This window comes from Melanerpes formicivorus, unplaced genomic scaffold (genome assembly GCF_026170545.1).
Source record: "Melanerpes formicivorus ecotype bairdi unplaced genomic scaffold, bMelFor1.0.p_v2 SCAF_12, whole genome shotgun sequence".
NCBI classification, from domain to species: Eukaryota; Metazoa; Chordata; class Aves; order Piciformes; family Picidae; genus Melanerpes; species Melanerpes formicivorus.
This window is the reverse complement of record NW_027142364.1, coordinates 8,197,354-8,223,720: the sequence shown is the minus strand read 5'-3', so window position 1 is coordinate 8,223,720 and position 26,367 is coordinate 8,197,354. Positions and strand designations below refer to the sequence as shown.

Here is a 26,367-nt window from a genome sequence, read left to right as displayed (position 1 = left end):
GAGGTGTGAAAATAACATTTTGTTTTGGTTTGCTTTGGTTTTTTCTCCAGCCCTGTTGAAAGAAATGATTGGTGAAATCCCTGCAGCCGGGGCAGAGCCAGCCAGGCTGGCAGATGCCTCCAACCTTAATGCAAGGATGGAGACAAGCGGCGGCTGGGAGTGAAGCCGAGATGCTGCTTAACCTTGGAGATGACCCATCTGCCCGGGCAGCTTCCTCCAGCCCTGCTGCGTGGGCACAGAGGGATAAAAGGATTCATGCTGCTGGCACAGAACAGCAAGTCATGCTGAAAAAATAAAAGGAGGAGCAACGAGGGCAGAGGAAGATCGGAGAAGAGGTGGAATAAGCCCTGGGAAGAGGGAAAGGTGAAGGAGCACATGGGTTCGGAGCTGCCTGGGGAGGCCTGGCAGGCTGAGCCAACCCACACCCTCCACTGCTCGATTCCCTCTGCGCCAAGAGGAACAGGATATCGCACGTCATTTGTAAATAAACCCACAGCATCAAAGGAGGCCTCGTCTCTGGCCTCCCACAGCCCTTCTCGCCTGTCCTAGCCTGTGGCCTGCGGGGAGCACACCAGCAGTGGTGGGGTTGGTTCCTGGGGAGGCACTCAGGCTTTTGGAGGCTTGTTTACTCACTGCAGGAGCTGGTGGCACAGCCAGGAGGGGTTATCCAGACATTTGTAAAGGGGACACTTTGGAGGAGCAGGAGGAGATGTCCCATCCATGCAGCCCCAAGCAGTGGTCACAGGCTGCCCCGCTGGTGTTCCAAGCCATGCAGTGATGGCTCTGGGAGGTGCTCTGCAGAGCAATGACCTGGGATGGGAAGAGGCTCGTGGGTGCCGCACGCCCTCCTTGGGGCCCTCCTGCCACCACCTCCGCCCAGGCGCGTGGGAGCCTGCAGATAGAATAAGAGCTGCCTTGGCTTTCCAACTTCAAAGCTGTGGGGGGAACATAATGATGTGCGAAACGCCAAGCTGCCAGCTCCCCGCGGCCGGCCCCACGTTTCCTTTGGAGTAAATAATGCTGTCTAACGAGATGGTTTAATTGTGTCACGCTAATTCCACGTGAAAGGAGACAAGATTGAGCACGTGTGCAGTCATGGCGGGTGCAAGACCCCAGCCTGCGGAGTGTCTCCCACCAACGCCACGTGGTGTTCAGCCTGGGCGTGAGGGGCAGAAACCACTCTGGAGGTAAGGGGGTGAATGGTGGAATGGTTTTGTGCTGACCACACACCTGCTTCAGGGCAGCCCGAGCTTCACATGGGTGGGTGGCAGAGAGATGCTGGGTGCTGGGCAGTACATGGGGCTGGGATGCTGAGAGTGCTGCCAGCTTGGGAAGCCATGGGGTGAAGCCAGAGCTCTAGCAATGTGGAGGGGAGAGCCCATGGCCTGACATTTTCTGGGATCCATGGGTGTTCCTATTGCAAAGACACAGCAAGGAGATATGGTTTTCTTAGATTGCAGTGGTTCAGTCTTGCCTGTTGCTGAAGCCCTGGCCAGTGCCTCAAGGCCAACCTGCAGGATGGGTGCAAGCAAACACCAGACAGGGAGCTGGAAAATGCTGACAGTGGGATACACTGTACCCGTGGTGCAGTCCCTGGTGGTGGACATGGCATCTTACAGGCTGAATGAGGCCATGAGCATCTCCTGGCTCCCACCTTGCAGGGCTGAGCTCAGCTTTACTGAGCAGCTCAAGTTCAACCTCTTTTCATGGACTTCTGTTTCTTACGTTGGATTAAAAGGACCAAAGATCACAAAGAGCAGAAATGTATGAGGGGTAAACTTATACTGAGAAAATCCTCCCATGAACCCAAATCTTGTGGTAAAATGTTCTGGAGTGATGGTCCCCAATTCCCATCTCCACAATGACACCGTTTGGTCTCGTGGTGTGTCCTGTCCCCCTGCACAGGAATGTACAGCCCTGCAATGCTCCTGGGTGGTTTGTGGCTGCTGTTATTCCTGTGGATTAGGGTTTTGTTATTGTCTCCAGGCAGCCTGACCCCAGTCCCCACACCAGGGCTCCTACCCCCTCCAAGCCCTCAGGCATGACTTCAGCCATTGGCCATGTGTGACAAACGGCCAAGAAGCCAGCACCTGTGCTCGTGGTGCACCCGGCCACCCTGGCCACTGCAGGCTCTTTCCAGGACATAAAGCCTTGGTTTTCAAGGCTGTTTTCTCACCAGATGAATGAAATAAACCAATGATTAAAAGGAAAAGTAGGAAAATAAATTGCACCATGTGCAGTCGTTTGGACACCCCAGATGGCTTGTCAGCAGGGTTTGACTTTCAGGTCTACAGCACAGATGGCTACCTCTGAAGCTGGGGGAAGAGCTGTTACCTGCCACGCGTGGCAGCCTCCAGCCTTCATGGAGCTTCTCCTCAGAGGCTGGGGGCATAGTTCAGCCCCATGACAGCCCCAGGGTCTCGTGTGTCCCACCACAGTGTGCTCAGCAGAAGCTCTGCTCGTGTGGCTGTTGTATCAGATGGGTGTCACTGTACTAGCGCTCGCGTGTGCTGCCTCTCGTGCAGTTCTGTTTGCACTGGGTGATGCTAAAACTCTTGGAGAAGAAACTCAGCCAGGCACCATGCCAAAGGCAGGAGACAAGGACTGCCCTCGGTCAGAGAGCATATTGCTAATGGTACACAGTACTGAGGGGAGGCTAGGGCAGGTTGGGGCAGTTTGGCAGCCATGCTCACTCCTCACTCCCATGCAGTTGTGGTGCTGACAGTCTGCCTCTCCTCCAGGAGCCCACATCCCCTGCGTTCCCTTCCTCCTTCTCCTCACAGATGTATGGTCTAATTTGGAGCAGCAACTCCTTTGAGTGGAGGCTGCATCAGTCTTTGCCTGGAACTGCCAGACACCTCGGCACGGAGGCTTCAGCGTGAGAGAGTAACAATAATCATTAGGATCAGGACCAAGGGAACTCCATGCTGGCAGTGATGTAGCATTTCCATTAGGAGCCTTACACTGCTCTATTACTACAGCATTAGCACAAGCACTGCTGCTGCCGTGTAGCTGTGGGGATGGGAGAGGTTATGGCTGTGACAGGGCAGCAGCTCCCCAACAAACCTCCCTGCTCTCTTCCTAGCCAGGATGCAGTGGTGATGCTCGTGACATCGCCCAGGGTTGGAGAGCCTGCCCCCCAACATCAAGGGGTCACCCCATCCCACAGAGGGGTCTGTCCTGGTGTTTTGACATTTGGTTTTGTTTCTCTTTCTTTCTTTTCTTCTCCCCCCCCCCCCCCCCTTTTTTTTTTTTTTTAACCTCAGCTCTCTGGTTTTTATTGTAAAGCTCCAGACTTTCCCCTCCACTTCCCTGCGTGCAACAACATTTCCAACCCTCCCCTCCTTGGAGACTCCTGAAGGCTCCAGGAAGCGGGAGGTTTGTGATAAACAGATGGGAAATAGGGAAAATAGTCAAACAAAGAGAGGAATGAGAAGGAGAAGAGAACAAGGTGCAGATTCCTGGCCGCTGGGCGGGAGGGGGGAAGCAGGAGGATTATTACGTTAGGAGCAGCTTCAAACTCCCAATTCTCAGGGCACGAAACCTGCACAATTTAAAGTAGTCAAAACAAACCCTTTGCCGCTATTTATACTTGAGCTGCCTGCAGGCGGCAAAACCTTGACTCCATATTCCAGGCCTAATAGATTCCAGGTGTTTTCCAATAAACTCCCCTCCTCCAGCGAGAAGCCTGAGTAAGCTCCCAGTACCTTTTGGTCCCTCATCCCCCTTGGTGCAGCCAGAGGGTAGGGGCTGGCCCTGGGGGGCAATCGACTGGGCGGCCCCCACAACAGAGCATCTCCTGCTTCCAGCTTCTGCTCCTGGGTCTGGAAGCACAGGCTGCAAGCCAGGGCTGTTGATGAAGCAAGAGGCTTTCCTAGATGAGGGGTGTGGGGCAGCTCCCAGGGTTACCTCTCTGGAGCCCCAATGGGGTGACACTCACAAGAGCAGGTGGGGAGGGTGTGTTGCATGGAACAAAAGTGGGGGGCAAGATGGGGTTTGCAGAGGGAAAGGCCTGTTTGTTACAACCCCCATCTCCCACTCCCATTGTTGTGGATGACCACCATGGGTCCAACCCTGCTGCAGCACTGCAGTCTTTGAAGGCAGCTCCAGCACTTCCATCCACCAGTGCTCCCGGATAAAGATTCTGCCCTGGCAATGTCTTGCTGTGGTGCTGAGCGTGAAGCAGCCCAGGAAGCACTGAAGTAGCACACACCCCTGCCTTCAACCCCATTCCTCAGTGATGTTGAGTTCCTGTGGAGCTGGAAACTCCCTTTCTAAAAGCAGCTGAAGAGAAGTAGTGGTACGACATACTCAGCATCCGGCAGCTGAGCTGATGACAGGAGTTTGGTGCAGGCTGCATTTTCTCCTCTGCTTGCCTGACTTGTGGTGGGCACAACCAGGCTTTCTCCTCGGTGTGACCCCTGTGCCCTGCCAGGCCACTGCAGCACTGCTGATAACATTTTCAGATTGGCTGCTATTTGCCACAAGCTGAGCAAGGTTAATTTTCAGCTCGCTAGGAAAAGGAGCAGGTCTGGCTAAAACCAAGGCATGCTTCAAAAACTGCTCGTGTGGGATAAAGTCAAAGCCTGACTGCCTTATCAGATTTACCCAGCTCTCTGGCGGGAGGGTACAGGGACAGAGGTATGATCAGGCTGAGCCATGGAGACACACTGCAAACCCTGGTCCTTCCCCCTCCATCTCCAAAGAGGTGTGTGTGAAAGAGCTGGGAACTGCTTTTGTTTTATTCATGTGTCAGAGCCAGAGGAGGCCACAGGCATTAGCACTGCATTGCACGTGGCTGAGAAAACTCCCCATCAGTTCCTCTTGCATGTGTAGAAAATTAGGCCCTAGTATCTGAGCAACACCCACAGGTTTAAGGACCCCATACCTGAAGGATCTGCAGCATTCTCTTTCTGCAATGGTTAATTCCTCTCCCAAATAAGTATTTGTGGCTGAATTAATTTTTTCCCCTCTTGAATTCATTGTTTTTTTCTTTTCTCCTTTGAAACCTTCAGCTGTGGCATCCTGCTTTACCTGCTAAGCTGGAGAAGCCTCTGCTATCAGATATCTTCCCCTGGTGCAGCTCAGGTCTCCTCTCCTTTGATCAACTGATTTGGATCCTTAAATTTCTCACGGTAAGCAGGTCTTGCAGCACAGCCCTGCCACGTATCAGCCTGTTTCTGATCTTGTTACTGTTTTCCAGTGTCCTTTGCAGGAATGAGGTCACTCAAACTAGGCGCTGGTTGCTCTCACTCTTACCTCCAAGTCAACTTCTACCGTGTCAGCACAGTACCCCAGTTCAGGCAGCCTGTGTGGCATGGTGGCTGGCACTGCCATCATCTTTGTGGGCAGAGCACCAAGGACCCCACAGCTACGCAGCATCTCCAACACTTGGAGATCAATAAAACACAAGCCAGGTCTGGAGCAGAAGCCTTGGCACTCTTCAGCAGTGCCTGTAAAGGTGAGGGCATGTGTCTGCTCCTGTAACAACCTGGTGTTGTTGCATTTAGGGTCAGGTTTGACCTTCCTCTTTTTACCAGCCACATTAATAGATCTGCAGCTAAGTAGGGTCACAGCATCCAAGGCTGCTCCTGAGGGACTGGAGGATGATCTTTGAGGTCTTCCAACCTTAGTGATACTGAATACTGAAGGGCTAATACTCATGGCAGTAAAACCACTCCCTCTCCTGAGAAGGAAAAGAGGAACAGAGGAGTCTTTTGGTGTTTGAAATGAAACAAAGAAAAAGAAAGCAGCGTGGTAAAGACAAACAATTTGCAGGCACTATGTTGGCGTTTTGGCCTAATGACCGATTACTCTCAAGCGGAGACTCGTTAGGGATTCACGGGTGTTGACTGGATCACAGTGTTAATTCCAGCATCCACCAGCCCTGATTAGCAATCCAAAGTGGCAGAGCCTGTGGGGTAATGATTAAAGGCTCAGGCCAGGAGGAGGGAGTGGGGAAATGGGAATGCATGATCAGGGAAGCCATCCTCTCTGCAATGAGGGGAATGCAGCAGTGGTCACCAAACAGCTGCTGCCGTGGTACCAGGACTGATTTGCTCTGCAGCAGTGGGAAAGCATCTTCCCATCAGGAATAAAGGCTGGCAAACACAACCCCAGAGAGTTTTGAATGTATCCCAGGTGTGCTCAGGTTTGCCACACTGAAAGGAAGACCCCAGTGATAGAACTGGCAAGAAACATCACCCATTTGCACCAGCAGACCTCCTGAAGACCCTGAAGAGACACCTGGCAAGTGTCAGGTGCCACCTAACCAAAATGCTTGCCAGGATCATACTTCTTCCATCTGCCAGGCAAAGAGGGTATGAGAAGTTCTGGCAAGAGCAGGTTCAAGCCTGTGCTGTCCTGTCTGAGCAAACCAGGCAGTGGGGTGTAAATTAACACTCTCCTGGTCCACTGGAGCTTAACTGGTCTCAGGAGCTTAACCTATGGCCATAGCACTCATTGCTGCACAGCACCTCCCTCTCAAGCACCCATCTGTGCAATGGGGTAGCCCCCAGGACACCTCTAGTAGGGCCATTTCCACCAAAGACGGGTTGGCAGTACATGGAGGAAAACCCGGCAGATCCATGTCCCAGCCAGGCTATGTGATGCACCACCGGGCAGACCCATTGTGGCCCCTGGCTCCAACACTGGGGCCAGAAGCACTCAGCCAGGTCCAGTGCTGCTGTTTGGAGGAGGCACAGCCCCAGAGCAATTGCCATCCGCTCTTCAGCTGTCGGATGTCAACTGATTAATTTTGCCTGGGATTAATTAAGGAGCAGCCAGCGACTGCTGTGCTGGTGGAGGGGGCCATGGTGACCTCCCTGTGGCAGGCAGCAGTGGGAAGCCAGGGTCAGTGACCTTTTCTGTGGACAGAGCCACTGCCAGGCTGGGCTCTGACCCCATCAGGGTGATGCGGCAGTGGCCTGGTGGCTGCCTGGGGTCACATTTCATCCTGCTGAGAATGACATGGTGCTAGGACCAGTGTGTGGGAGTGCAGCCATGCATCACACCCCCATGCTGCACCTGGCCACTCCTTATGGGCTTCCCTCAACCTCAGTACTGGTTTTATGGCAGATATTTTGCAAGGCTCTGTGTCAGGGCTCTGCTGCTTGGCTGGGAAGGCTGCAGGGATGCAGGTGGGTTGTGCTGGTTGAGCCAAGTTTGCCACCAGTTAGCATGGCTGGTACACTGCCTTGCTGTTAGGTTGGCTGCCAAGTGATCACCTGGTTCAGGAGCTGCAGGCACAGAATTGAGACATTTAGGGGAATAAAACCACTGAGATTTAGGCAGATTTGGTGGAAACCTGAAGACAGAGGAGGTGGAAGGCAACTGGTTGAACAAAATCTGTTGCAAGATTGTACACTGGCATAAGCATCCCCACGGGAGAAGTGCAGGTGAAAGCCCCCACTTTTGGTGCTTCAGCGATGGCTCATCAAGCTCAGCTGTTCCTCTCCCCTTGCAGGAGGATGCACCTCCTGCATGAGGAACAGTGGGCCCCAGTGGGACATGGCAGCCAGCCCTGGGGCCACACTGTGTGGCATGGCTTGAGCTGCACTCACTGGGAGTGCAGCCATCCCAGCCAGGAGCTTGCCCAGCCTGCTCCTCTGCCTTGGTGGCCTGGCTGCGAGGGGGTGGATAATGACAGTCCTCTGCTTCCTGTGGAACACCTGAAAGCTGCTCAGGAACAGCAGCAGGAAGATGAATCACAGCAAAAGCTGGTCCTGCTGTCCCCAGGAGGCGCTGATCACCTGGGAGGTGTTTCACAAGCACTGGGGGTTCAAGTGACCATTAAGCATGAATGCAACATGCATCTTTGCTGCACTCCCAGCAATCCTCCTGCACCTACAGACAGCTAACCCCCACCGTCTCCCCGCTGCTTTCCCCAAGCAAGGGAATGGAGGTTGTAGCAGCTAAGTCAGGCTGCTAGAGCCTAACCCACTCCAGCCCCCCCAGCAGCCCCCACTTACACATTTCCGTCCTGGTACCACCCTGTGGAGCAGTCTGCCTTGCTGCTCACAGGTATCCCAGGTGAACCTTCTGCCTCTGGGAAAACCTCCCAGTAGTACTGCTTTGAGCAGAGGAAAGAGACTAGCCCCCTGTCACTCAATCTTGAAGGATGTACATTAACAGTGCTTGCAGAGAAATGAGTTTCATGGCACAAGCCAAGCCATGAATGGTTGGGGACCACGCCAGCAGCACCGTGCACATGGGTACAATTTGGAGCTTCTCAGTTTTCATGGGAGCATCCCCAGAAAATTGCAACACTTCCAGTGCTATAGACCAGATCTCATCTCCCTTCTCCTCCTGGGTGCTGTGTGCCTGGCTGCAAGAGGACAGCAGTCACCATGCCTCAGTTCTCAGGCTGTTTCCTGAAGCAGGCAGAGGGGCAGAGGGGCTGCACTGCTGGTGGTCCCCAGGCCGGCGAGCAGACCCTGCTGGGGCGGCAGTGAGGGTTATCACTTACAGGAGGCAGGCTCGCAGGGCAGCTTGGGCTTTGCCGCTCCTCCACAGAGCCATTGCCACATGGGAGGGAAAAAAGGGAAAAGGGGGGAATGAAAAGAAAAAAACAATCCCCAGCGCAGGGAAGATTTGCTCCAAGTCCCCAGCTGTGACACTGCCACCGCTCTTGCAAGCGATCCCTGTCAGAGTCTTATAAAGAAAAACTACCAGGAGAAATACATAACCTTTTCTTAACATCAGCAGCTCAATTAACTAATGACAGCAAAGCATTCTCCAGTGTCACCAGCCCCACTCGCCGCAAGGAGGTGGGGGGCAAGGGGGACCGCCCTGTATTTATACAGCTGTGCCCGGCCTTTGGCTGGGGCTGGCTACTTACTTTTTATCTCTGGCAGGATCTCTCCTGCCTCTCGCACGCGTGCGCGCACACATGCTTCCTAGAAGTGAGCCCCACGCTGCATGAGAAGGTTAACAAATACCAGACTGCCTCTAAAAATACCTCCCCAATCGATGCTGAACGCAAGGCAGCCCAGAGTGCCAAAAGCTGCTAGAAAAGCCATTTGTTCCCCTCAGGATTGCCCCTTCCCATCTTCCCTCCACACTACCAGGAGTTCTGGATCCATCCTGGCCACCCATCCACTTGTCCCCCCTGCTCCCAGCCGTCTCTACAAGGCTGGTCCCTCTCTTTCCACTCCTGCAAACGCCTCCATGTTAAATCATTTGTCTGTGTCGATTGATTCAATATTGAGACGCAACTTGTAGCCACTTGTATCTAAATAGAATCTAAATTGTTATTATGGCTCCTCCACAGCCGCGGCTCCTCCGGCGTCGACCCTCGCCTTGCCAGCTCCGCTCTGCTCTAATTGCCTTCGGCGCGCTGAGCACACGGACGCGGACAATTTGCAGGGAAGAAATTATCATCACATCTCCTCTCAGATCTTGCTAAATGCTGTTGTGTTTATTCATTCACCCTGCGATTGCTCCCGGGGCAGATAGCAGCAGGCAGGCTAATAGCAGGCAGATAGCATGCACTTCTGAGCCGAGGCCAAGGGGAACACAAGAAGGAAAGAAAAAAAGAGGGAAACCCATCTCTGCACTTGCCGCAGGGACAGCCCCCAGCTCCTGGTGGCCGTGATGACCCCGAAACATTGGCCAGCTCGAGGACTAGGGGTGATGGATATAAACTACAGCACAGGAGGTTCTGTCTCAACATGGGGAGGAACTTCCTCACTGTGAGGGTCAGAAAGCACTGGAGCAGACTGCCCAGGGAGGTTGTGGAGTCTCCTTCTCTGGAGACTTTCAAGATCCATCTGGAGGCATTCCTGTGTGACCTGTGCTAGATTCTATGGTCCTGCTCTGGCAGGGAGATTGTACTCGATGACCTTTGTAGGTCCCTTCCAATCCCTAACATCTTGTGATCCTGTGATCCCACTGGGAATGGCTGCCCTGGTGACATGGAAGCCTTCACTTGTGCTGGGCTGGGCATTGCACCAGCTCTGATGGGTTCTGTGAGGCAGGCTGCAACATGCCTAGCAATGGGGAAACTGAGGCAGGGAAGATGGTGGGCGTGATTGGGGTGAAAGCTTCTATGTAGAGAATCCTGCTCCTGAGGCATCTCTGCCGGTTCTGCTCTTGAGGGATCTTCAGGGGGTAGGCAGCAGAAACGCTGAAGGCATCTCCTCCAGGGAACAGTTTGCTGGCACACTGTCCTCCTGGCAGTGCTTGGCAAGCACACGCTGCACTGGATAGCTCTGGCAGCAGCCACGGGAAGGGGGCATGAGCCCAGGCTGGCCATAAATCACCCGCCGTGTGCATGTGTGTCCCTCAGCTCTGACCTTAGCGGGGGAGATTAATGGACTATCCATTTAACCCCACTAGCCCTTAACTAGCCGTGAAGTGCAGGAGCAGCTCAGCAATGGCACCGGTGGGAGCAGCCCCGCTTTGTGGGTGGCTGGGGTGGAGAGCATGAAGAGCCTCTCTCTTTTTGGCAGAAAGCTGTCTGGGAAAGTCATTCTCTCTGAGCACGCGGGGAACAGCCCTGCCACTTCTGCCCTGTGTGGGACATTTTTCATAATTAGAAGGAAGAGCTCAGTCACAATGGCTCCACACAGCTGCAATTAATACCTAGCTGGCTGCTGGCTTTTGCAGCTGGTCCCTGCTCCACCTTCCATTAGGGAGATGAATGGATGGGAGGGCATCTCCCCAGGACAGTGTTTCCCAGACTGGCAGCACCAGCTATGTGCCAGGAGCCTGGGGTGACCAGTGGTGCCAGCCTCTCTGGGGATTCTCATGCAGATCCACACATGGCTAGGGTGAAGGCATCCAGCTTTCACAGGGGCAATGGGAAGGAAATATGAATGGCTTCATCCTCACATCCCAGCAGCAAGGGGCAGCTCACCCTTCCATCATCTCTTCCTCTTCACTGATGTACCCTCATCTTCTGCTGCCCAGCATCAGAGTGAGTGTATTTGAAGTTTCTCATCGGTTTTCCTCCTGGCTCCTCTGCCAACCTGGAGCTGGGCCTAGCAGCACCCAGCTGTGGGATGCCTTTGCATCTCAGTAGAAGGCTTTGCAGGAGAATAAACCCCCCGAGGCAGAGCCTTTGCAATTGCTGGTGCTAACAGCAGTGGGGCAGAGCCTTGACTGTAGTACTGGCATTCAGTCTCTCCCAGTTGCTGCCGTCATGCATTTTACAGCAGCAAGAGGACAGGGGGTCGGGCTGGTGTGTTCCCAGGCTCCAGCACTGTGTAAGATCACACTAGAAGCTTCTGAGGCCGGTGACCAGGCTCCCGGCTCTGTGTTGTCCTCCTAAACAATGAGCTGCCCTGCCCTCCCAGCAGGAAGCATGCCTCCCAGCTTCTGTCACCACCAACCTGCCCTGCACACCCACACATCCATCCACAGCATTACCACATGCCACTGCTTTTTGGCTGGAAACACCCCAGGAGGTGAGTGCAGTGTCCTCACCAGTGGCAGAACTCAAATCCTCCTCCTGGAGGTGGAAGTTTCTAAGGCCAGGCTGGATATGGCTCTGGGCAACCTGATCTCCTGGAAAGTGTCCATGCCCCATGGCAGAGGGGTTTGAACTAGATGATCCTTGAGGTCACTTCCAACCCTGACAATTCTGTGATTCTGTGAGGAAGGCAGAGATGTTGTGCTTCATGCTGTGCTCTACCTTCTGACCCAGCCCCACGAAAACCTGAAGGGTGATGGTCACCCAGCAGCATGGCATAGTTGGGACCTGTCGGTGCCAGCTCCCCTCTGAGTGTGCAGAGTTGGCCAGCTGAGAACAGATATGGGAGTCAGATGTCCCCAGAGCTGCAGTGCTCATGCTTTCAGTATTGTTATAGGCGAAAATGGAGAGTAAATATGAATGAATTCAACATTAACTGTGTGAGATAGGATGCTGTATATTCACACGGTTAAGTAAAAGAAGGTAAATGGAAATCTTTATCACTATAGACTGCTGAATATTAATAGTTATTGTTTGAGTTGCTGCAGCGTGGAAAAGTCAATTATAACCTAAGTGTAAAAATGTCCTGAATTATAGATAAACTAGGCAAGGGTAGAGACGAATCTTCACTGCACAATACAAAACCCTCGATAAAAGAAGAAATAAATGTGATAAGAGCTTTAAAACAGTGGCTGTCAAAATGCATGGAACGCTTCTTTGTACTAGTTAAGGCCGTGTATAAACTGCAGTCTGGAAAGGGTTAAATGTCTGCATGTTAAAGGCATGCTTTATTTCTGCAGCCTACACAGAGACAGGGGCAGCGGAGGGGAACTAACACGTTTGCATCTTCAGCAACAAAGCCTGAATCTTCCGAATAGCTCAACCCCCACGCTGGGGCTGGGGTTTCCCAGCACCCTTTTCAGGATTAAAATTAATAGTCAGAGCTCCCAGTGTTTCCAAGAACTAAAAGCTGAAAACGTGAGGACATGTGCCTTGGTGGTGGCTGCTGGGGCCGGTGAACCTAGGGAGACCTTGCCCTTGGACCCCATCTGAGAGCAGAGCATCATGTCTCTGCTTTTGCTAAGGTAAAAGCTACATTTGAGATACTGCAGGTCACTGACTCCTGACCTGGGAGGTGACAGAGCTGCTGCAGCCTCCATCCTTCCTCACGGTCACACTCAAGACATCATTTCTGATAGCAGGCATTCAGGATGCATGCCATGAATACATTCCCAAAGACCCTGCAGAGGCCTGGAGGGAGATTGCTGTACCCCATTTCCCTTCCCAGTTGGGAGGTGACACATATTTCTTGCATTTAATTCCAGAAGAGATGGATGGTACCTCTGGGAGGTGACTTCTCCCTTTGGGGTCAGCCTAAAACTGTCTGAGCTCTGGCAAGAGGATGATGTGACACAGAGCTCTCCACAGCATGCAGGGGGAGAGGGGTGGCCGTTCCCCATCTGTTCTGGCACTGCTGCAGATGTAAAGAAGAGCAAAACTTTGCAAGATGTCACTGTCATTTTCTATGACTGTTCCTGGCAACATGCAGGCACAGGAGGAGGTCACACCTTCTTCAAGTCCCTCCATGTCTCCCATCATCCCAGTCTGCCCTGCTGGAGGCAGTGGAACTGGCTGATGTTCTCCAGCCCTGCAGTGACGCTACTCAACCGCTTGTCCCACCTCGATTTCCACAGCCACAAGCAAGCCTTTTGGTGGACCTACAGCCCTAGAAACTCACATGGTTTTGTGGCAGGAGAGGGCATGAGCCAAGCAGTACCCAGCCCCTCAAAGGGCCAACATTAATTTATCACCCTAAACTGAGGTTCCTAAGTCACATTAACTCCACACATCATTGCTACAAGGTGGTGGCAGGTGACCCATTAGAGCAGGTTTCCAGAGCAAGGAAGTTTGACCCCATACCAAAGGTGATGTGCTTCCTCTTCTGTAATAATTCCATCCCACTCCCACCTCTGGCTAACACCACATCATTATTTTGCAATCTGGATTCTTCAAAAGAGCATTTCAGCAGTTCTCATCAGCATCACTTATCCCTGGAGAGCAGCGCTGGAGTTTGTTGTATTGCTGTACACGGCTGAGAGCTGCTTCCATGGAGGAGAGGATAGAGGCAGGACAAGCTGTGCTGACTTCGTGCTGGGACTTGCCATGCTGATCCCAGTGGGAAATGACAAGCTTTCCCTGCTCCTCTGTTCAAAGGTGCTGGATACTCAGCTGCACATCCCACTGGCAGTGATGAGGTACTTGAGACCACTTACATGCTTGTCTGAAGCAGAAATAAGGTGAAACTTTAGCTCTGGATGGAGCAACTCAGAGCTGCATTTGGTGGAAATGAACATTCACCCCACCAGCCTCAAACCTGCTTTCTGAGAGCCTTCTGTGAAAGAGCAACTGAGGCCACCAAGCTCTTGCTGTCCTCCCATCATCATCCTCAGCTCAGATCTGCCTGCACATACCAAATCCCACTGCTGAGGTTGCACAACTATTTCCATTAGAAGCCATAATTAAGGTCAAAAACTATTTCTATTAAAACCCTGCTTTGCTCACTCAGAGCTTCTTGAAAAATTCTCCTTTTGCTCTAATTTTTTCCATGCCCTGAGCCCAGAGGCAAATTGGGAGTTAATGTTTAAATTAAGCCCCTTGAGGAGCATCTGAGAGATGTGAGAGGCAGACTGTCCTGCTCCTGCCACCACTCCGGAAACAGGCTGCATCCCTAAACCAACACCACGTCCCTCTTTGGAGCGGGGACTTTCCTTGATCTGAGTGGAGGAGAAAGCTGATTAATATTAAGCTGATTAATATGGGATGATTGTTTAGAGATACCCCACGGAGTATTTATATTAATTCCACACCAGCACCGCGCTGTGACCCCACATGCCATGCCCGTGTGCGGATATTGGTGCAGTGAATATTAAAACCATTTCAAAATAATGAAGTCTTGGCCACAGCAAAGATCAGAGCAGCTGATGCACTAAGTCCCCTGCCCACATGGCAAACTGGTGTCTTTGCCAACCCAGTTAACCATCCACAACCAAAAGATGAACCAGCACAGAAACAATTTGGTCTCGAAGCAGCCATAAGTGCTTGGGTCTGGCAGATCACTCGCTGCAGGTCCTTCAGTGCTGTGGGGCAGAAGAGCTGTAGGGAGGTTACTGTCATCAGGAGCAGATATTTGGGGAGATGCTATCGCATCTGCTTTCTGCAGGGACATGGGGATTGCTGCAATTAGTGTAATTTCCTTTAGGAATCTAAGAAAACACCAGTTCTCCAAATCTGCTGAAATTCCTACCCTTCCAGAAAGGCAGGTTAGCAGCAGCCAGCCGGCACCTCCAAACCACCTCTGCTTGCAGACAGAATTTGTGACTCATTAAGGCAACAAATATGAGCAAGATCGATATCACCTTCTCGAACAACTCTGGGTACTATTGGCCGGGAAAAAAAATCATCTGATCTGAGCTGTGGGAGAAGACAAACACGCTCTGGGACAAGACCCTGCAGGTATTCTGCCGGTACTGGGTAGAGAGGCAAAGATGATCTGGTGTAAGGGTGCTTTTTGGAGGACGTCTGTATTTCAAGGGTAGTTTCTCCTTGCAGAGAGGCTGATTGGGGTGTCAGGTTGTGCGCAGGGACTGGGAGCTGGGCAGGCTGGGCTTGTGTGCATTAATGGCCTCCGTCTGCTCGCCATACGGGCTGCCGCGGCCGGCCCCGGAGGGGAGAGGAATGCTTTTGTTAGCCCAGCACACTTGGCAGCCGGGAAGGATCACTGGAAAGCAAAGCGGGCACTTAAACGAACCTTGTCCTTCCATTATAATTAAAATGAGACCCAGAAATCAAAGCTGTTATCTGCCTGCCCACATGACAAGCAAGATGCTGCCCTCAGTTACCGCCAGCGAGCAGACCTGTGGGATTTCTGCCTGGGGAATGGCTGTGGACAAGGGCCAGGGCTGCCGGTGAGCCCTCAGTCCCTGGCACCAGCTGGTTTAATTTACAGGTAACCCAACTCCAGCACTCGAGAGCAACTGCAGGGTGGAGAGAGACCTCGAGCTGTCAGAGAGCAGCAGTGACAAGCTCTCCCCTTTTTCTTCCCAAGACTTTGGTCACTGAGTCACCTTCAGCAGGAGGAAAGCTGCTGTTTTTGGAAGTGGCTTCTGGAGTAAGAGGTGCAAATCTGGCCACTTGAAAGGTACCTCATCATCCCAGTGAGATGATGGTGTAAGCATGATGGTTGCAACTGAGTTTTACCCTACTGTGCATCAGCAGCAGTGGTCCAGCAGCTCAAAGGCAGCATTGCAGCAAGTTTTCACCCCAAAAGTTGTGTGCATGAGCATGGGGTGAGGAGCTGAGGGATTTAGAGGAAGGACACCCCTGCCCAGCATCCCAGGCCATTCCAGGGGTGTTAGAACAGCATTCTCCTCCCTGCCAGGCCAGGATGGCTCCTTACTGTGGGCTGGTGTCTCCATGGCCACTGTGGAGGAAACCAGAGTCGGTAGGACCCTTCTTGTTGGATCAACATTTAATGGCCGTGCTGGGGGGAACAGCCAAGCTGGGGACAGAAGGGTGAAAGGGCAACAACTGATTCACAAACCACCCAGTCACCAGAACAGAATTCCCCTTCTAACAAGGCATGGAGCAAACAAATTATCTTTGTTGTTGGGAAATCTGTAAGCACTTATCATTATAATTACCATCTGTGGTTTTGCCATTCAGGTAAAGTAGCAGCAGCAGCTCTGATATAGGTTAGGCTCAGCCCTGCGAGCTGCTAATCAAAACCAACCCGTTTGCCTTCAGGTTGAAGATGATGTCAAACTTGATTGAACGTCCACCTTTGATGGCTTTACCTGAGACCCAACAACATCTGCGCCCTGCTCACAGTAGCTCTGAAAGGTGATACATGTGGTAGAGCAAAGCCGCCTGCCATGCGCACCCACAAAGGCAGCAGCGAGCTCTACCTAAACATCACTGCTTCGGGAATCAGCAAAACACAGGTCTTTGTTTTTGTTTTTAAATAAAACAAGAGTGTAAACAACAGAGACCAAAGCCCAAAGAGCTGGTCAGAAGATTTATATGCAGCTTAGTTCAAATTTCTGTAATCTATTTAAATTAATGGCCATGTCCCATGCTAAATTGCTTCCAGAAACCAACAACTTCCAGGTTATTTCATTCTTTGCAAGGGAAGAGCAGAGGGGGACCTTGCCATGGGCTCAGCTATGTTGTGCAACTCATCCTCTGAGGGGTTAAGCCCAGGTGTGAAAGGGATCTGCACCCTACAGTGGTGAGATAGAAAGGTCCCCTTTAGCTGCGCCCAGCACACCCCTGCAGAACAATGCCCTGGGAAGCAGATTTGGGATTACTGTAACCCTTTATTTTCTGTGCTTGATCAGAGCTGGGACAGGAGCATCCTCCCATGCCCATATCCCATCTGTGCCATGTCTAGCTGAGTGTGGCAGTACAAGGGAGCCAAGTCCCTACTGAGGAGGATCTCCTCACTGTGCCACACACTCCAATGCTATCTGAGCTTACCCAACTTTTTCCATTTTAACATCTTCCCTTAATTCTTTATAAACCATGCCAGCATTTAGCTGGAATTCTCAAAAATAAGAAAAGCTGGAGGCATAACCCAGGCTAGGCAGATTTCAGCCAACGTGCTGAATGAGATCCTGGAAAACGAAGATGGCCAAATTGAGAAATTCTTGCAGCCGCTTCAAGGCGAAGCTTGAATGCCTCCGCCTTTGTGGTGGAGAGCTGAATTTCCCTGGGGTGCTGCAGCAATTTTCCCAGTGATAATTCTTCCAAGTTGTGCAATATTTTAAGCTTCTGAAACTCCTGGGTCGCTCGTGCCGAGCGAGGAGCTCGAGTTTGCTGACTGGTAGCTCTGTGGATTTATCTCTGCCCCGAAGTGGGGATGCAAGGGCAAGCCGAGCTCTCTCCGTGCTTGCACCTGGCAGCTGCCAAGGGAGCTTGCACTGTCTGCTGCAAGCTCTCCCATCCCCAGCAGGGAGGAAAGGGAGAGGAAAACTGCACGGCTAAAACTGGGAACGAGGAAACCTTGGCCTCTGTGGGGGAACGCAGATTGGGGCAGGAGGGGTGCTGCAGAAGTGCTCAGGTTGGATCACAGGATTCTCAGCTTCCTGTGGTGGCAAGGCAAGGAAGGACATTTGTCAAATATCACCTCTTATTGGTGCTAGAAAGAAGTATTTAACTCCCTGTGGGCGAAATGCCTGGTGTCAGGGTGTACAACTTAACATGGAATGGAGTAATATTAGGCTACCAAGATCAAAAACTGCACCCAGCTTTCACCCCATGCCTGTAAGCTCTCAGGAAGGAAGGTGCTCACACACACAAAAAACAGTTTTAAAAGGCAGAAATCTTCTCCTCCCTCTCTTCATCACACACTTGGTATCTCTGTGCAGAGATTTTAATTCATTCTCTCTACCACATCCCACCTCTGGCAGAAACCAAACCCTGGGAATGAGAGCCCCAACAGCCAAAAGCAGGAAAATCTCCTGGAAACCATTACACAATCCAGCAGTGTTGCGACATGTCTGAGGTATAACAAACAAGGTGCTCAACATACCAGCAATACCATCACTCTGCCCTGCGTCACTCACAGCCACTTGCAGGAGACCTTTCTTGTCTGTCCCCAAACCTATCATGAGCCTCAGGAGCCAGGCTGAGATCCTGCCCTGGTGTTATCCTGGTCACCCAGCCCCTCAGAATCACTGTCCTCTGAGGGAGGTAACAAGCCTGGGAAAATGGTGTTGCTTGGCTTTGTTTTAGAGCATAACCTGCTCATCCAGGTGAGACCTCTGCCAAGTTTTTGCTGATATTACTTCTGTCTGAAGCATGATAACTGCCCTTATTGCAAGTGGACAGTGCCCTGTACCTTGCCTGCTTCAGGGAGCATGGAGCCATGCATGGTGCCTGCAAACTTCTGTTATACAACATCCCTCTCCTGACAGCCTTGGAGCCCACGCCATGAATACAAATCAACTTCTTGCCAAGGAAGGAGAGGTTACCCCCTCCCAGCACAGCTGCTTTGAATAAGCCATGTCCCACAGATTATCATCTGAGGGTAATGTTTTAACCACAAACTATTATTATTTATTCTTTATAGAGGCAGGCAGGTGCAGGAGACACTCTACACTGAGTCATGACTGTGTGAGTTATGGCTGAGGGGGATCAAGGCACTTGGTGGCACCCAGACCTGCTGTTACTCTTCACTTTGGTGTTACCTGGAGATCTGCTGCCGAGAACCCCCCCAATTTCTCTATGCTCCCCTCCAACCTTTTCACAAGCCCTTCTGCTAAGCACAGCTTCTCCTCTCCTGCTTCTCATTGGTGGCCCCTGGAAGGAGCCCTCCAGTCTCAGTCATTCCCCAGCTTCAGCAGCCATGAGTGCAGAGTAAATCACGGCCACCTCTCCAGGAAGGATCAGCATCCTGTGCCCCTCAACAAATAGGCAGCAGCCTGGCAGCTTCACAGTCCTCATTCAGACACCACCATCCCCAGGGATGGGGGATGCAGAAAATGCTCCAAAACAAATGTGTGACAAGAAATGTGGCCACTGGCCTCCCATGCCAGGCTGGAAGGGGACAGCAGCCTCTGGTCACCTCAGCTGAGGCAAAGAAGGGTTAAATAGAAGCTTTGTCCCCCTCACCCATCACTGTTACTGATTCGCTGGAGGAAGGGAGGCTTTGAGGATGGGTTGATGAATAGATAGATGGCTGGATGAATGGGTAGATGGGTGGATGGATGGAGAGCATGGTCTGGCAGCAAGCCCATGCTGGTCAGCATCACACTCCCTCTTCCACAGCCCCAGACACCAGCAAGCTTGTTCCTGGAAATATTTGTAAAATGTAGGCAACCCTTTTAACAACTCCCACATGACATGCTTGAAAAAAATCAACCCCCAACAGAATGTCAACATTTCCTTCAGACTAATGCTGAGAAGTAGGGAGAGACAGAAGAAGGTGGGTTTCCAGCAGATGCACAAAATGAAGCACTAATCCCCTGGGTTTTGATCCCAGCTTTGTCACAGGATTGCCTGCACAAAAGAAGACATCTGTGCTCACATCCCTACAGTGCCTCAGTTTCCCCAACCAAAACAGCAGGAGAAGAGAGCCCAGGAAGTGTGTCTGTACCTACTGAAATCTGGTGGAGAGATGTGTGAGGAAAGAGGATGTTATTGATGAACTGCTCAGGAGTCTCTGCAAGCACAGGCAAAAGGCTCACTGTCAGCAAGGTATCCAGGAGTGAGCCAGCCCTGCTGTACATGGGGTCTGTGTTTGGTGGGGGTCTGGTGCCTCACAGGGGTACCACAAAGGCTACAGAAAACCATCTCAAGGGATAATTCTTGGTGCCTGTGCCTAGCTAGGGAATGAGAGAGAGCAGCTATTTTAGTCTCCTTTATTGGCCTGGAAAAATCGTGCAAGCAGCAGAGTCCCATTCATGGCTTCCCCAGCGTTGGCACTGCTGTTCATCCAGCAGCAGCCCCATGAGAATTGTCTCTGCCTGATACTCTCCTGATCCATGCAGCACCCTTCCCTGCCTCGAAGGACTGAAGGAATGATGTGAAGGAGCAGGAAGACACTCAGCTGAGATCACCCTGTGGGCCTTGGTCCCTGTGGCAGATATTTGCTCTGCTCAGCAACCCAGGGGATAGGGTCCAATACCCAACTATGCCCCTCTGGGGAGCAAAGAAATGCATACACACTCTGTATGACCCTCTCAATGCCACAGAGCATCTCCATTCAGCTCAGCCTCTGACACTGTGTATCAAAATTCCCATGCTGCAAATACTGCTGTCCACTTTCTGCCCTTGAGTCCTCTCACACCATGCATCTCCTTCCACATTATTGCACTGGCATGAGCCACTTCACCCTGTTTGCTGAGAGCATCCAGATGAGCAGCTGGTGCAGCCAACAGCTCTGGAGTGGAGTGAGACAGGCTCACATCTTTCACACCATCTTTTATAAGGTTATAACCATGCACCCCCAGGACAGTGCAGTTACACCCTGCCACAATGGCTTTCACTGGCCCAGGGAGCGTTTTTTGTGGGTAATGCTATGGCTCTGCTGGACTCCCAGACACCAAGATTTCTGTGGCTGACAGTTCCCATCAGGAATGCTAATACTTTGGTATTTCCAATATTTTGGTACTGCAAAGCAAATACATCTGATGTGGAGTCATTAATATGTAATAAATGCAACCCCACCATGGTGCTTTGACAGATGCAGTTTTTCAGAAGAGAATGACTCTTTTTGAACAGATTTTAAACTCAAATAAGCTTTTTCTTGGCAGTTGGCAGAAACTGGAACTAAAGGAGCTTTCACTGGCTTGCAAGACTTCAGGGGTGCCTTTGCTATAGAGCCATACACCTTCAAACCTCTGCATGAGCAATTCCTGCTTGGTGGGTTATGTCCAGGATGGCAGCAGAATGGTGGGGGTCACACAGGTGGGTGAGCCAGGTTGGGGTAGTCACCCCACAGCCTCCTGCATGCATCTTGCAGAAAGATATCCCGCAGCACTAACCCACAAAGGTGGCACCACCTGTTGGCAGGGGATCTTGTGGGACTGTGCTTGGGATGCTGCTGTAGAGCTTTTGTTCTTCTGTGGTTTTGTTGTTTTTTTTTTCTTGTGTTCAGTTCCAGAGACCTGGTTTTAGTCTGTGGGCTGACATGAGGGTTTCAGCGCAGACATGAGGCGGCACAGCTCTTCCCGCATCAGCTCACACCTGCTTCACAGAGCTGCTCTCCATCCAACACACACAGCCTGTTTGCAAGCTATGCATATGTTTGCGTAACCTCGGGTTTTTTTGGCCGGAAACCAGGCTTTGGGGAGGATTTCTCAGGCTTTCAAAACCCATCATGGTGCTGGGGCCGTGAGTATGTGTGCTATGACCGCACAACGTGACAGGCAGGAGAAGGAGCGGCGGCCGCGGGAGGGAAGGATAGGTCCATCCAAGCTGTGAAAGCAGACTTTTGGGGGATCACACCTTGCTTTTTTTTTCCCCCTCTCCCTGGAGATATTTTCTTTCAAACATCATAAAAAAGGTATTGGATATTTTTGCAAAGATGCCCTGGAGAGCAAGCAGAAGGAGAGCCAGGCTGCACCACGGCCCTGTGGATAACTGATTGCTTTGCTCATTTTGGTCTGACCCAGAACAAATATGTTTCATTTTTCCAATGAGCTGGTAAAAAAAATACAGTCCCCTTATTTCTAGTTTACTTAGAGCTTGGTTGGTTTTGTGTTGTGGTTGTTTTGTTTTTTTTTCCCCTCTCCTCTCTTTTATTCCTTTTTAATGCAGGGCAATTTCAGAACAAAAAGCCAAAATAGCGAGTTGAAAAATCACTTCTTCAGGTTTTCTTATTCTTGTCAATACAATTTGCCCCGCTCAGCCTGATTTCACAAATCATTTCAGTCACCCTGAAGCACCTTTTTATGAGCCCTTTCCCTGCTTGCCAGAGTCATCCTGCCCAGCTGCAGTCCCCAGTGCACCCCAGCCAAGATGTGACGGCACCCTATCACCAGCACCGCCAGCACAGGATGTGGCCAGCAGCGTGGCGCTTCCCTCTGTGCTGGGATCAGGCTGGCTGCTCGGCTCGACGCCGTTTCCCTAGCGAAAGACTCTTCAGACTAAAGCTGAGACATGCTTTGCCAAAATATTTGACAACACGAAGCTCTGCCTGGCTGGGTGCCAGGAGCCCCATTTGAAAAGTGAAATTCGGCATGCTCCAGCCCCCGGGAGACGTTCCCACGCAGCTGGGGAGGGCGACGGCAGCGCCCGGGGATGGGGATGTGGCAGAGGGCCCAGCGCCTTCTTGTTCAGTCCTGTGGAGGATGAGCATCCCTGCAGCACCCAGAGCCCTGGGAGGCATGTTTTGCCTATCCTGCCCAGACAGCAACGATGGCTTGCTGCTAGTACCCAAGAGCCCTCTGTCAGGGTACCAGGAGCTTGCCTGAGATAGGTCATGGCTCTGGCCAGCCTGCTGTCTTCCAGTGGAGCTCCCTTCTCCAACCCCCGCCCCCCCCCCCGACCCGACATGGCTGCTGCTGGCTGCTGGCTGCTGAGTCCCACCAGCTCCAGCACAGCCTGCAGCTGAGACACTGGGCTGGGCAAACATGTCCTCATTGGATGCCAACATTTTTCCCCTATAGAAGCGGCTCAAAGCCCCTGTGGCAGCAAGGCAGAGGGAAGGCCAGGACACAGCCACACTGCTGCTTGCGTTTGGAAGTCAGTCAGGATTTAAGGCTGGGTAAATCTGTCGCATGGACCTCATCTTTCTTCCTGCACCATAAAGTGCTGAGCACACATCAGGGTGCTGTAAAACTAACTCATAATATAAAATAAGGCCTTCCAGGATGAAAGGCTAACCTGTTATCCTTAGCACAGGGAGAGGTGCAATACAGGTAAGCAGTCTATTTGGGAGGCATCCCTGCCTTACCCACACTTTCTCCTACTGCCCGCACTGTGCAAAGGTGTTTGGCACACCTTGGGTGCTCACCCGCCTCTGCCTACGCTGTTGTCCCTCTGTCTTAGCCCTGGTGGGACACCCAGAATATCCATCCATGGCTGCCAGAGGAGATACTGCCCATTGCCCTCTCGCTCCCTGCAAGCTTCTGCTCTTGGGGTGCCTGGGGATTGTTTGCCTCTGCCCTGAATGCTCCAGCATTCATTTGCATCATGTCACTTTCTTCACTAGAAAAAATGAAAAAGCAAAATTAAAGAGCCAAATACTGCAGTAAATACAAACACAAAAGCAGCGAGCAGCCTCCCCAGCAGCAGCAGTAACACATGTCCAAGAACTCCAAATCCTGGTGCAGAAAGACGGCGCTTCTGGAAAGAGGTAGCAGAAAAGAGGAAAGTCTTCTCTGAGATCCCTGAAGCATAAATCCCCGATTTGAGCTATGAAGCAGAGTATTAAGATGGGGAAAAAAAAAAAAAAAAAGGATAAAAAAAAGCCCAACCCTTTGCCAGTATGCTGATGTTCATGAAAAGAATAAATATCTGGAAGGAGAGTGGCTGTTCTTGCTGGAATAACACAATCACAAAGGAACACGCCGCAAAGAATTACACTGGAACTAAGAGGGGTGGACGCTCTCTCTGTATGCAATTAGGCACAGCCATGAGTCAGGGAAACACACATTTTTTTTCTAGAAACATTGTGCTTCTCCATAGCACAGAAACCGCCTCCTGGACAGCAGGATAAAGTTAAAAAAAAAAAAAAAAAAAGAAAAAAGAAAAATGAAAAAGGCAAGGAAAAAAGGCAAGGAAAAAAAGGAACAGAAATCTGCAGTATCATAACAGAAATCACAGATCAATGCGTTTGCCCTAGGAAATGAACAGATACAAATCAGGACTTGGCAGCTAAAGGAATCTCCCAAACAAAGCAGAAACAGCTCAAAAGGGAAAGAACAAAACTGAGAGGGAGAGGAAGGGAAGGGAAGAGGGAGTGGGCTCTGGAGCAGACACCATCAATCTGCACATGTGGAGAAGGAGTCAGCGGCGGTACCTGCCTCCTGACCAGCAAAGGCTGCACATGTAAAGAGGGAGGACAAACAGCCCTGAGAAAATACAGATGATTTGCTTCCAAGGCTTTTTCTTGCCAAAATTTACAGGCCTGCAGTTCTCAGTTAATAGATGGAGCTCCCCTTAGAGCTTCTAATGGAAGAGGCTGAAATGAAAACCACCCGCTCCCTGAGGGAGAGGGGGGTCAAATCCAACAGCCTGCACAAATGTGTTCTGCATCATCTCTGCCGGGACAGACCCCTGGACACCTCATCACACGCCCTTAGATAACGAGCTATGTGGAAGTGGGAATGAGGATTTTTAAATTAAAAAAGAAGAAGAAACTGCCTAGCACAAAGGGATCATCACCAGGAAAGCACAGAGGAAATCCCAGCCTCCTGGCATGCCCCAGGCATGCAGGGGTTTACCTCATCCACCCGGGGCATCTAGTGCCGGACCGCTGGTGAATCTCGTGGGATTTCTGTGCCTCATCTGCCTGCAGGGTGAACAAAATAAATCCATTACATTTGTGCAATTCGGGCTATGCAGGGGGCTGCCTCATCACAACATGGAGCAGCACAGGCTGTGCAATTCACCTGAGGTTTTAGCCTTCCAGTTCCGCTCCCCAGCAAAGAGGTTTAACTGACTGCATGAAGAGAAATGGGGACGAAAAAGAAATAAATCTGCTGGTGTGGAGAGCTGCTGATGTTTCACTTCAGTTCCCATTGAAATGAGGTGGGGAGGAGAGACCACTTGGGGATCTGGGGGAAATGGGGCACCTTCCTTGGGGGGATGCAGCATCAGGCAGACAGGGGAACCTGGGGACAGTGGCCAGCAAGCACTGTGCCTGCAGTGGCTCAGCATGGGCTGGTCATCCTGAGGACGTACTCACAGCCAGCACCTGGCCCAAACACGCTGTAATCAATAACTCTGCCTGGATGGAGATGTGTTCCCAGACCTGCATAGGCTGGCAGGCAGCAAATGACAGGATGGTACGATGGGGGACCCTGGCAGCTATTAAACACAATAGGCAGCAAATTCCTCCATCGATATTCTGGACACACAGCCTAACTCTCACCATAAATCACTCCTGATAACACAGAGAACACAACCTTTGCAGAGCTGGCGAGGTGTCGAGCAGCTCCATGGGCAGTGTTAAACGCAAACTGTTTAATTAATGGGATTACATATTTGCAGTTCATCTGCATATGCCCCACATTGTCAGCTTGTTCTCCAACATCCGAGGCAGGATGCAGTGCAGGCCTAGCACTGAGCAGGGCAAAGTGGTGATGGAAAAGCAAAGCACCACAGAGGAGTGAGGAGACTGGAAGCAGATCAAAGCCCAACTGAATCACCAGCCAGACTGCAGCATCAGCTTAAAATGTCTGCAAATAGGGTGTGAAGGGGCTGATCATGCCCCTTGCCATGCTCCCCATTTACTCCTTCAGACCCTCCTGTCACCTACAGCCCTTCCAACCCCCATAGCCAGTCCTCTCTCCCCTGGCATGTGGTGGGCAGCTGAGATGGAGAGGTGAACAGGACCAGGACAGAGTGACCTCTGCACTTGGCTCCCATGGGACAAGGTGACCATAAAGGTGATCTATTCACCAGGACAAAGGCAGGTGATTGAGCTCCCCCTGAACTGGAAATATATAGCACAGTGCCACCCGGAAAGACTGAGTGTAACCCCAGGAGCAAAAGCAGTATTCGGGACCTGAGGGCATGCCGTGAAGTCATACGCAGCCATACATGCAGTGTGTTGTGTGCATATTTAGTGCATTTGCTTGGCAGATGGAATAACTTTGTTAACAGACTATTTAAATTCCTGAGAGGGTACCTGTAACTATTAGAAATTGATTTTATGGGCCTGTTACACAAACATTACTCTTCAAGGTCTAAAGCATATTGAAATTCTTCCTGTTCTCTCTCAAACAGATGGTGCTAGGAATTTTTCTGAACCTACTCATATCCATAAATACTACCCACCAATCCTCCTTGCAAGACAGAAACATTCCTAATTAGAACGGTGAGCCCTCACCATCTTTTCCTCATCACACTGTTACTATAAAAATGCTCCAGATAGGATGTTTTTGGCAAACCTCTCCTTAGGCGAGTGACTGTGAGTATTCCTCTACGTTTCTCATGATTAGACAGAATGAAAAGGACTTTGGTGCTGTTCACAAGCCCTGGAAACAAGACAGAGCACATGTGTGGGATGGCAACATGAGCAGACGGCATCATCCCAGGCTGCCAGTAGAGGAGAGTGAGAGCCGGGAAGGGATGGGGGATGCAATGCTGGCAGGATCATACATCCAGTCCTGGGTCCAGTAACACACCTGGGTCTTCAGAGCACACCAAATTGCTGAGAAATTAGTGTGGAGGCGGGGGAAAAAATCCCCTACAACAGATTAAAGGGCTCAAGGGATTGATTT

The 26,367-nt window shown here is 51.4% G+C and overlaps 1 long non-coding RNA gene across 1 annotated transcript; it reads left to right on the top strand.

Annotated features, from left to right (window-relative positions):
• Positions 1-930: 930 nt before the first annotated feature.
• LOC137444691 (uncharacterized) lies at positions 931-19,721 on the top strand. Its single transcript, XR_010988210.1, has 3 exons — positions 931-1,187; positions 5,016-5,135; positions 19,455-19,721. It is a non-coding gene; the product is annotated as an uncharacterized lncRNA (long non-coding RNA).
• Positions 19,722-26,367: the final 6,646 nt, after the last annotated feature.